The following is a 7,698-nucleotide window of genomic DNA, read 5'->3' as shown; positions in this document are numbered from 1 at the left end:
ACCAGCCTCTAATTGGGGCTAAGAAGATAGAATTTCTTGGATTTCTTCTTGCCTACTCTTGATCCTATTTTCAATCTCTATACCTTGGTTGTAAGGTATGAATCCTTCACAACTAGTGGTGTTTAAAAGATTGCCTTTGGATTTCTTTGGTGGGTTCATTGAAGCCTTACCTTTGTTCCTAGGAGCTGGATCAGCCTGGGCAGGCATCTCTATAGCCAAAGTAGAAAAATAAAACAAAACAAACAAACAGTGAACAAAAATGGCTAAGTGAGTATCAACACAAACTCAGAAGTAAACAGTGTGCATAAGGAAAGAAAGGGGAGGTAGAATTACCATGGTCATCTCTACTCCTCTCCTATTGTCTGGACGCACATTCCAAAGGCAAGCTTGAAGATCTTCACCAAAGATCAAAGCACCCATCAAAGACCACCATTCAGTGAACCTTGTGGTAGTGTAGGGAGTAGTCTGACAGTAGTAAAAACTCAATTGATCAAATAGATTCTGATTTTTAGCCAGCAAGTCTTTCACTTCTTACGAGATTTTGAATTGAATTCTAGATCCAACTTGCTCATGGATGGTAGGATACAAGTAAGGACAAAGGACAGTTTGATATAGTCTCATTTGCCTGGCCCATTGGCAAGGATTATAGCTTTCGAAACTACAATTAGAAAGTTTACTGGTAGAGACGGATCCACCCATTGAAATGCATCTGGGAGTGAGGACTTAGCCCAGAAATCTTTTTGTTTTTGCCTCCAAGTGTCACTTAATGTTTGAGGCACAGCATTAATATATGTTAGTTCAATGGAGTTGAATTGAAAGGTATGGAAAGGGATAAAAAGTTGAGAGTCTCTATCGACAGGCAGTTCAAAGAGAATAGTGAACACCTTTGTAAATAAGTTAGATGAAGTTGGTCAAAAGGATAAGAAGAATTCAACATAACTTTCACAGTAAGGGGTTTGAGTGGTAGGTCTAATTTCAGGGAAATAAGCATAAAGTCAGGCCTGAAAGAGCCAAAAAGGACTTCCACAGTTATGATCTATCTCTTTATCAACTAAAGAGAAAAGACCCCTGTATAGTGTGCCCAAAAGAAAAGGGGCAAAGGCCAGGTGTGTGCCTTCTTGGATACAAATGTGGCAAGTGTCATGATCTAACCCCAGAGGCTTAGGGTTAGAATCGCAACTTACTAATAAATTCTAATCTGAAAAAATTAAATGGTGCAGGTAGAAGCAAATGGAAATAAAGAAAATTTATTTCAATTTACTATTAAAAAAAATACATCCATAGGCTTTTATTATTTTATTATGCAGCGACCGACCATCAGAAAAAACGACATGAAGAAAAGAAAAGAAAAACAAATTAATGGATTCGTATCAATTTCTTGTACAAGTTCCACTACACGAGGTTATGGCTCTTCCTTACATCTTATCACCTGAAAGGGTAACAGCTATAAGTACACAGCAGAGTGAGAAATATTATGCTAAGAGTATAGGGAGTACAAAATAACCATGGATAGTTAAGCCCAAATGTTTACATAACTTAATTTGGTAAATAAATCATTTAAGTGGCAGAAACTGAAATACAAAAATTATATAAATAAATAACCATAACTACGGTACAGAACAGAACAGAACAGAACAAAGGTCACAGAAGTGACAGTCAAAACAGAGGTTAATAGATTCATGACAAACAGAGGACCACAAAGTGGCCAAACAGAGGCCAATGTTTATTTAAGTCCCCCAAGGCGTGGGACTCCCGTCGTGGTTACTTACAAAACATAATTGTTTATAAGGTCATAGTCAAATATTCTTTAAAATTTAAACAAACATATCCATGGTTTTCATTTTAAACAAATAGAGTTCAGAAATTAATCCACGTAATTGAAATATTAATATAACTTATAAAATATAACTTGTATAAAATAAATTATAGTAAGTCAAAACATATATAAAATATATTATGATGACTCAAGGTAAAATATAACTCACTTTAATATTGAGTCTTACTAACTCCTTCCTATTCCCGCTAGCTTCTGGCCTTTCCCTTGCTTCCTATTTGTGCTGATTCTCTTTATTTTATTTTTTTTTCTTTCTTTCTTTGTTTCCGTTAGCACTACTTTATTTCATAGCACCATCCGTTATTTATACATGCAATTAGGTGGTGACTCACCTACCTACTGGCCCTAATGGTGATGAATCACCTCCCCCTCTCCTAACCCTAGGTGGACAGATGGCTCCTATTCATACCTCTCAATATATTTGCAAATCTCTTAACATCTTTGCAAATCTCCGAAATTAAACATGTCAATCCCTTCACTTTATTAGTGATTAACTTAGTTCCAAATAATTCTCTTCATTATACATTTGATAACCAAAACGACAAATTAATTTTCATAACACTATTGCTTAGTTATTTTATTATTTTGCCTTCATCTTACATTGACCCTAGTTAATTGTATAATAAATTAAAGTATACTTTATCGCATACCATCATAAAATTAATTATTTTATTTTACTATCACTCCCACTAGTATTAATATTATTATCATTATTATTATCATGGTTGGTTGTGGTATTAATTAAATATTTAGGATGTCATATTTCTCCCTTCCTAAATAAAAGCTTGTCCCCAAACTTGGCGTACCTTAATTTTCTAAGAGGTGTGGGTATTTGGCTTGCATTTGACTTTCTGTTTTCTACGTAGCTTCTTCGATACGATGATTCTCCCATTAGACTTTTACCAACAATATGGTCTTGTTTCGGAGAACTTGATCACGATGATTGAAAATCTGCATTGGTTGCTCTTCATAAGAGGGATCTTCTTGAACTTCCAGGTCCTCATAATCAACAATATGTTCTGGATCTCGAAGATACCGTCGAAGCATTGAAACGTGAAACACATTGTGGACATTGGATAGTTTAGATGGTAGTGCAAGGCGATAGGCTACCAGACCAATCCTTTCTAGTATCTCAAATGGCCCGATGTAACGTGGGTTTAACTTTCCTTGCTTTCCAAATCAGATAACCCCTTTTGTTGGTGAGATGTTAAGGAACACATGATCCCTTACTTGAAATTCTAAGTCCCATCTCCGTGTATCTGCATAACTTTTCTAGCGGCTCTGAGCAGTGTGAATTCGCTGTTAGATGAGTTGGATTTTCTCACTTGTGACTTGCACAATCTCAAGGCCTATCAATTTCCTGTCCCCGACTTCCGTCCAACACAGAGGTGATCGACATCTTCTTCCATACAGAGCTTCATACAGTGCCATTCCAATGCTTGCTTGGTAGCTGTTGTTATAGGCGAATTCCACTAGAGGTAGGTGCTCATCCCAATTACCTTTGAGGTCCAGCACGCATACACGCAACATGTCTTCCAACGTCTGGATTGTTCTTTCGAATTGCCCATCAGTTTGTGGGTGATAAACAGTGTCAAACTTCAGTGTGGTTCCCAAAGCTTCTTGCAATTTGTTCCATGAGTGAGACACGAAGCGGGGGTTTCGGTCAGACACGATTGAAACTGGGATACCATACAAATGAATAATTTCTTTGATGTATAAAGTGGCAAACTTATTAAGAGAGTACATGATTTTGATTGGTAGAAAATATGCTGACTTCGTCAATCGGTCTACTATAACCCATATTGCATCATTCTTCAAAATGACTGTGGTAGCCCGACCACGAAGTCCGTAGTGATATGTTCCCATTTCTATTCAGGAATAGGGAGTGGTTGCAGCAGTCCTGCAGGTTTCTGATGTTCTACTTTAACAAGCTGACAATGCAGACATTTAGAGATATGGCTTGCTATGTCTATTTTCATTCTTGTCCACCAGTAGTGTTCCTTTAGATCATGGTAAATCTTGGTGTTGCTAGGGTGGACTGCAAATCTCGAGCTATGAGCTTCCACCAATATCTTCTTCTTGAGTTCTGGAATGTCAGGTATGCAAATTCAATTCTGAAATTTTAGTATCCCATTGCTTATAGTGAAATTAGGATCAGGCGTACTCCTTTGCTCATCGTACTTTTTCTTCAAAAGTGTATCTTCACATTAGTGTGCTCTAATTTCTTCAATCAAGATAGGTTCCACGGTTATATCGGCGAGCAGTCCATTGATCTTGCGGGAAACGAGAGTACATGCCAAACTTCTGGTCGTCTTTCGGCTTAGTGCGTCTGTCACCACTAGAGCTATAATCGAGCCGAGCCGAGTCGAGTTTCACTATGTTCGAGCTCGGCTCGACCTATTATGGACGTGTTCGAGCTCGGCTCAAGCTCGAAACTAGCCTAAATATGTGAGCTCGAGCTCAGCTCGCCTAAAATTTATATAACTCGAGCTCGGCTCGTTATGGTTCGTTAGCCAAGTGAAACCACCAAAAGCTAGCAGCTACTACACTTAAATAGAGATCTGTCTATCTTTGAAATGCATGATGTAAACGATGTGGGACTCCAAGTTGTTTGAAACATTACTTATCAAACGGCGTCGTTTTATCAATTGCACCAAAAGTCCCACATCGCTCAAGGAAGAAGCATGCTAAAGGTTCACTACTTATAAAATGGAGCTGTTGGCAACGACATTGGCAGCCTAATTTCTAAGGACAAGCCTAGGAACATGCAATATAATATATATATATATATATGAATAAATAAAACATAAAATATTATGTAAATAAAAAATAAAAAGTTCAAAGTTTTATGACATGTATAATATATATATATATATATATATTTATTTATTTATTTAAGCTCGCGAGCCCAATCGATTCGAGCACTATTAAGCTCGAGCTCGGCTCGTTTATTATACGAGCTTAAAATTTAAGCTCGAGCTCGTTTATTTAGTAAGTGAACCGAGTTCGAACGAGCCTTAACGAGCCGAGCTCGAGTTTGTTCATGAACGGCTCGGTTCATTTGCAGCCCTAGTCACCACGTTAGTTTTGCCTGGATGGTGATGGATCTTTATATCATAGTCTTTCATAAATTTTAGCCACCGCCATTGTCTCATATTCAGTTCTTTCTATGTGAACAGATATTTAAGACTCTTGTGATCAGTGTAAATCTTGCAGGTTGCACCGTAGAGATAATGACGCCAAATTTTGAAGGTAAAGATCACCGCAGCCAATTCCAAATCATGAGTCGGGTAGTTCTTCTTGTGAGTCTTTAATTGTCACGAAGCATAAGCAATGACTTTTGTGTTTTGCATGAGAACACAACCCAAACCATTATATAAGGCATCGCTATCAATTACAAACCCATCTGCTCCTGTAAGGAGTGCTAGTATAGGAGCTGACACAAGTCAATTTTTTAATTCTTGGAAGCAACTCTCTTGTTTGTCTGTTTATTCAAATGGTGTGTTTTTCTGAGTTAGCTGAGTCAAAGGTGATGCTATCTTTGAGAAATCTTGCACGAAACATCGGTAATAACCAGCTAGACCCAAGAAACTTCGAATTTCTGACACATTGGTAGGTCGTGGCTAGTCCACGATTGTTGTAACTTTTTGGGGGTCAATCGAGATGCCATCTTTGGTAATGACGTGATCGAGAAAGTGTACACTAGTGATCTAGAATTCGCATTTCTTCAACTTGGCGTAAAGTTTGTGATCACGTAGTGTTTGTAGAACTGTTCGCAAGTGCTGCTCATGGGCCTCTAGTGACTTGGAATATATGAGGATGTCGTCAATGAAGATGATAACGAACTCATCAAGATAGGGTTTGAATGCTCGGTTCATGAGGTCCATGAAGGCTACTAGGGCATTTGTGATGCCAAAAGGCATGACAAGAAACTTGTAGTGCCCGTAACGGGTTTTGAAGGCAGTCTTTTCGATGCTTTCCGTTTTGATTTTTAGTTAATGGTAGCCAGAATGCAAGTCAATTTTGGAGAATACTTGGGCACCTTGAAATTGATCGAACAAGTCATCGATTCGTGACAAAGGGTACCGATTCTTGATGGTGACCTTGTTCAGCTCCCGGTAATCGGTGCATAATCTCATCGTGCCATCCTTTTTCATCACGAACAATATTGGAGCTCCTCAGGTGAGGTACTAGGTTGAATGAAACCTTTGTCCAGTAGTTCCTAGAGTTGATTCTTCAGCTCTTTCAATTCTGTCATCGACATGCGATAAGGAGCTTTTGATATTGGTTGTGTGCCAAGTTGGGTTTCAATGGTGAATTCGATTTCCCGATCAACCGGGATATCGAGTAGATCTTCAAGAAAAACATTCAGGAATTCTTGTACTACAGGGATCGCATCCACGGTGGGGATCTCTTTTTGTGTATCGATTACATAACAAATATAACTACCACAACCCTTTCTTAGAAGTCGTTGGGCTATCATGGAGGATATAATACAAGGAGGGTTGGAAACTCCAGTTCCATCAAAGACAAGCTCGGGTTGGTTTGGTAACCTGAGGGAGACCTTTTTGGCTTTACAATCAATAGAGGCATGGTTGGCAGCTAGCCAATCCATACCTAAGATCACATCAAAGTTCCCAATGCGGAAGGGAATCAAGTCTACATATAAGGTTTTGCCTTTTGAGGATATAGTACATGATCTGTACACATCAGTACTACAAGCAAACTTACCAGAAGGAAAAGACACAGACAATATATATCCTAATGGTTCGGGTGTTGATGCCAACTTGGCAGCAAAGTGTGGTGTAACAAAAGAATGAGTTGACCTAGAATCAATGAGGACGTGAGATAAATGATCATAGACAGAAAGTATACCTGACACAACGTTTTCGATAATTTCTGGTTTTCTAAGTACCAAGGCAAAAGCCCTTCCTTGGCATTTTTGGTCCTTCCTCTCTCCTCTAGGTCCTGCTGGTTTTCTGACTGGGCCAGAGGGGCTAGCTGCAGAATTGGTTAGCTTTGGACAATTCCTCAACAAATGGCCAACTTGACTGCATTTAAAGCATGCTCCCGTGTCTCGATGGCATTGTCCCCAATGAGCCTTCCCACAAGTAGGACAAATTAGAATAGTGCCACATCGGGGTTTGGTAGGACCTTGATGGCCTGAACTGGTTGTGCCCGTCTTCACCTTTTTAGGAGGCGCAACACCAGGTCTTCTATTATCTCTTTTCCAGAATCGTTTCTTTTAGCTTGGTTCCCCATAACGCAAGGCTTTAATCCCCTTTTCTACAATGTACGCCCGATCTACCACTTCTGCATAGGTTAGCAATTTCAAGACCTCGAGCCTATCTTTAATTTCAGCATCCAATCCAGCTTCGAATTTTCTTACTTTTCGAGTTTCAGTGGGGATGACGTATGTCGCAAACCGAGCGAGTTGTGTGAACTTGCTCTCGTATTCGGCCACCGTCATCGTTCCTTGCTTAAGATGTATGAGTTCTAATGCCTTCTGTTCCCGTAATAAATCGAGAAAGTACTTTTTGTAAAATACTTCCAAAAATCTTGCCCAAGTCGCAATTTCTTCTTTCTCCAGAGTGAGAAGCCACCATTCCTGTGCATTGTCCTTGAAAGTGAAAGTGAAAGTGGCGAAAGTTACCTTCTTTCTTTCGGTGCAGGGTAGGGTGTGAAAAAATCTTTTCCATGTCTTTAACCCAAGCATTTGCTACCATTGGGTTTGGGCCGCCAGTAAATGTGGTAGGTTTCAGATCCTGGAACTGTTTTATGGTAATTGGCTCTTCTTGCCGTTTCGGCATCCCATTGTTGATGTTAGTCTGCAAGGCTTTGTAAAAAGCTAATAGCCACTCTTT

The sequence above is a fragment of the Camellia sinensis genome, chromosome 6 (assembly GCF_055761805.1).
Source record: "Camellia sinensis isolate YWXY chromosome 6, ASM5576180v1, whole genome shotgun sequence".
Lineage (NCBI taxonomy): Eukaryota > Viridiplantae > Streptophyta > Magnoliopsida > Ericales > Theaceae > Camellia > Camellia sinensis.
The sequence above is the reverse complement of the archived record's forward strand: the minus strand, read 5'-3'. Positions refer to the sequence as shown.